Source organism: Protopterus annectens, chromosome 10.part0 (assembly GCF_019279795.1).
Source record: "Protopterus annectens isolate FY-2018-M chromosome 10.part0, PAN1.0, whole genome shotgun sequence".
Classification (NCBI taxonomy): domain Eukaryota; kingdom Metazoa; phylum Chordata; order Ceratodontiformes; family Protopteridae; genus Protopterus; species Protopterus annectens.
In genome coordinates this window covers 350,175,981-350,180,980 of record NC_056744.1, presented here as the reverse complement: position 1 = coordinate 350,180,980, position 5,000 = coordinate 350,175,981, and the positions used below count along the sequence as shown (strand labels likewise).

At 40.3% G+C, this 5,000-nt stretch overlaps 1 protein-coding gene across 1 annotated transcript in view; it reads left to right on the top strand.

The window, feature by feature from the left end:
* PRRC2C (proline rich coiled-coil 2C) overlaps positions 1-5,000 on the top strand; it is a 2,776,386-nt gene that overhangs the window by 2,420,736 nt on the left and 350,650 nt on the right. The gene's annotated exons all lie outside the window — the stretch shown is intronic.

Genomic DNA, 5,000 nt, shown 5'->3' with positions numbered 1-5,000 from the left:
TAACAGCCATTCCCCAAATGTCACGTCAGGTACACATTACCCAATGATCTAAGTGATCACGCTGCCTATACCTGCTGGTATTAGTAGCAGGTTCAAAGCCGAGCATTCCCAACCAGCTCACCTACAAAACTATAAGAAACCGCCAGGAACTTTGTAACCTTCGACAGCACTTCCAAATGAATCCCTCAAAGCATGAATTGGACATGTCTTGAGACGACTCCCCATTACAGCAAGATGAATACTTCAGTACCAGATTTCTGGCTATCCTTAACCACCATGCTCCTACTCTGTACCATCCAGGTGTAAAAACCCACAGCGTAATTGCACTGTCGTGGCTACCTAAAGAAATAAAAACATAATTAAACTAAGAAACAACGCTTGTGGCCAGGTGGCATGTTACCAACAGTCTCTATGGACCAAAGTAAGATACGCGGCAGCAAATAAATCGGACTAAAAAAGTGCTCATTCTAGACAACAAAAAAAAAAATCACTACACCCTCCAATAAAAATATCAGCTAAAACCTCAAAAAGTTCTGGGCTGGTATTAACAATCTTCTCCACCCAGGCCTTTCAAGTCACTCCCTACCCCATCAGCTGCCCTTAATAAATCCACTGTAGAAATTACCAAACGAGCTTCAACTCCTTTACTGAAACTATATCTAGTCTCTAGCCGCCCATCTCACTACATTGGACACACACACCAGCTCTGGCACATATAGCCCTGATCCACCCAGCACCCAACCCACCTTACCTTTCAAACTGCACCGGTACCAACCTTATCCAGACCTTACTCAAAAGCTAAAACTCTACTACACCAGCTGTGGACCACCTCCCAGTTGAATATCTTCAAAAAGCAGCTGATGCCATAGCACTTCCCATTTCTATTCTGATGAACAGATCCATCTCAGAAGGATCCATTCCAGCAATATGGAAAATACCACATGTTATACCTCTCTATAAAGGAGGAAGTTCGACAGAATTGGGGTAAATTTAACTTTAGACCTATAGCCATTCTTTCACCACTCGCTAAAATCATGGAAAGACGCATACACAAGTCATGCACTTTCTTATTCAAAACGGAAAGCTCACCGACTCTCAGCACGGCATAATGTCATTCCACAATACCACCACGGCTCTTCTTTTTTTCTCTAATGTCTTCAGTCTTCATCGTAACAACAACAAACTATCTTCAGCACTCTTCTTAGATCTCTCTCAAAAGCTGATATGGTCAACCATCAGCTGCTGCTCAATACCTACAAACCATCGGTTTAGACCAACACGTGATACAGAGGTTTCACTCCTACCTAAACAGTAGATAGCAGGCTGTCTTACTGCTGTCATCCCAACTTCCTCTAACCCTAGGTGTCCCACAGGGTTCCATACTAGGTCACCATCTTTTCTCTATATCAGTGATCTGCACACCACCATCCCAGGAGCCACCTGCATCCAATATGCAGATGACTCCAACGCTTAATATGCTTTGCCTCCTCAACTACACAACTTCTAACCCTCACCCAGCCCACTTTCAGCATGGAAGAAACATGGCTAGCTAATCACCGCTTCGCTTCTAAATCCTAACAAAACCAAGCTACTACTTTTCTCCCCAACTATAGAATTCTCCTCCTTCTCTTCAACATCAGATCTAGCAATGACACCATTATCTCCCTGATGAGCATACAAAGCTTCTAGGTAATAACAGACAACAACCTTTAAATTTGATAAACATGTAAATCACACTATTAAGTCAGTCAACAAAAACTTGGCTCCTGTACAGAGCCAAACTCCCTCAGCTAGGGTAGCTATTGCCAAGATCACACCTCCTCTTTACCCTTATGTATGTCTCCCCTGTACTCACCAACCTATCCAAAAGTCGATATCACACGAATTATCAGGATGTTAAGCAAATGATATAGCCAGATTTGCTACTGGCATGGCTTTTAGGACCCACCATTGCTAGAACCTCAAAGCTAATTTGGATGGCTAGAGTATCCTACCCATCTACAATTCAGCCAGCTTATAGTAGCGCATAAAATGCCTCCAACCTGATAACACCCTGCTCCTCAAAAATACTCACCCTTCATAGTTACCCCAGAGCATTACGCTCAGTTGATAAACTGTTGATACTGGACCCAAAACTCCAACAACTCTGCAGGCTTATGCTATATTTGCCAACTTAACCAGTAAAATCTGGAATCTACTCCCTACTACTGCTACCATGGAAACCTCAGTACCCCTATTTAAAAGAGAACTCAAAAAATACCTCACTTCTCATTGGCTGTGCTCTTGTCCTAAACCTGACTAGCAACTTCAGTGATGTCTTGCTACCCAACCTACTGTTTCGCCATGTATCTATGCCTCATGGCATTTGGAATGTCTAAGCATTGTGAATTATGAAATCTGATTGTATTCTATGTTCACATTGCCTGATACGTCTTTGCCAATCAGATGCAAGTCTGCACATTGTGTATATTGATACCTGCCTGTGTTCTTTGTCTATATTTTTCTAAATACTTATGTCTTCCTGAGTTTATCACTCAGTGGTGTATGTACTTTCTTTTTGGTATGCGGCCTCCCTGAAATGGACATATATATCCAGTGCATTACTATCCCAGTCAACAAAATATGTGTGTGTGTGTATGTATGTGTATATATATATATATATATATATATATATATATATATATATATATATATATATATATATATATATATAGAGGGATCCCACTTGATGAGCATACTTTACAAAAGTGCTGTTCACCAAAGCAGCACTTTGATGTAAGCATGCTTGTTCCAGTCAGACTACGGTGCGTGTGAGGGAAAATTCCTTTTCTTCACTGTAGTGTGACCTCTGAGTAAGAATATTAAAGTGGGTGTGTGTGGGGTGTTCTAAGTAGATTTTGTTGTTTTTTTTTTTTTTTTGTTTTTAACATACTTTGAACTAAAGCGCCATTAAAGTGTGTTCTATGGTAATGTATTCGGCTTTGAACTTGCTCAAAAAGTCCTAGATATATGTATATATATATATATATATATATATATATATATATATATACATGCACACACACACACACACACACACACATACACACACACACACACACACACACACACACACACACACACACACACACACACACACACACACATCTCTACATGTATATAATATGCACACATGCATTAATGTGTGTGTGTGTGTGTAATTCATAATATGCACGTGCACACAGCTTTTGGCAAGGATTTAGGTGTCTTTCCATCCTGGCATGTGATGAACAGCAGTATATTTCGTGCGCGTTTGTGGTAGTGGGGTGGGGTGGGGGCCTTGATAAGATCAGCTGAAGTTCTGCTTGGATTGTGGTTGAGGGTAGTCTGGGAATAAACTTCATTTCTTTGACATTTGTTAACTGGGAATGTCCTACTGAGTGATGGCCCTTTTTTAGCAGATGCCCTTTTTCAGCAGATGCCCAGGGAGAAAAGCTCTACAGAAACACAGTCATAAATAAGAGTAACCATTCATAATTCTTTGTTACATTTGTCAGTACAGTACAATAAGCCAGACATTTTACGGCACTCCTTGAAGCTCACAAACTTGCTTCAGGGAAAAGGTGCGTGGCATTTGTCAATCAAGTACTGTGAAAATGGTTTGACATCTTTTATTTTCTGCCATCAGTAAATGAGCTGCCTTTTGTAAACTATTAAAGGCTTCTACTTCAAGCACGTAGCTGCTTCATTGCATTGTGGGCATTTGGCCATTAATCCATACTTTTATGACGTATATTTGCTTGGACCAGGATTTGGATTGCGTTTAGTATCTCATTGCTTCAGGACGTGATGGTCTGAGTCCTCACCTTTTGGATTGCATTGATTGGTTGTTTCAGTTCTGATTGGCATTCTTCCAAGTCAGACACATATGGGACGTTACCCACATGCTGACTTAATTGGTATACTATCAGTTACGGTAAAAGGACTGAGGACCATCTGGCTTTGCTTTTCATTGCCATCCGTCTCATGCTGTTTGGACAGCTTCTCCCATCAGCTGCTTTTTCAGTGCTTTGTACATTTGTTAGGTATGTATTTGTCTTTAAGAATGTAAATCATGTTTAGTTTTATCTCTGCATTGTGTATTTCTAAATGTTTGGTGGTAAGGTGTTTTAAGGATGTGGCATTTTCCTCACTCTGCCAGAGGCTGTACATACCCTCTACCCTAGTACATAAGTTCCAGAGGAAGTGGTCAAATTGAAGGAGAAGTAGATATCTTCACTCATAGACCAGCCAAGGATTCAGCTTTTCTGATAAGAACATAATGTGTACTGAATCACATAGATGTAATTTGAATGAACAATCAGTAATGTTTTAAAGTGAACTTTTCCATCTTATATTACTACCCACAAACTTCACTTTCAGAGACTTGTTCACTTTAAAAAGCCTTTGAAATGTAAGGGAGTGCCCTTTCTTCCACAAGTCGTGTCCATTGCATGCCAGTCAGATGTGGCACAGGTTGGAATGATAGAATGCATTTGGTGGCAGTAGCAAATTAAATTTAGTCGCAACCTAGTTGCTAGCTCAGCAGTTGTAGCAAAGTTGGAATACTTACTGTATTGAATAACATAGAGATTTTTTATGAAAGAAGCTGAAAAGGTTATGCTTTAAAGCTATGGCACTCCGCACATCTTCCCTGACCAGTACTGATGCATACTGATGAATAGTAGACGTTGACCTGAAGAAGGTATGCATAATTGATTAGCCTTGCGAAATAGGTCAGTGTCTGGGTACTAATGGCTTTTTGTGAGCCATTACCTATTTTGTATAGTTTTTTGTAGTTTTATGTAAACTATACTCTATTCAGCCCTCCAAATCCCAGGGTCATGGTGGGACTGTTATTACTCCTAAATGGACAGTAGGAGCCGAGGGGAAAGAAATCTGCTAAATGAAACTGACATGTATGTGGAACTACTTACAGGTTTAGATATTTACTGATTAAGTGAGTAGCCTGCATTGTTCTG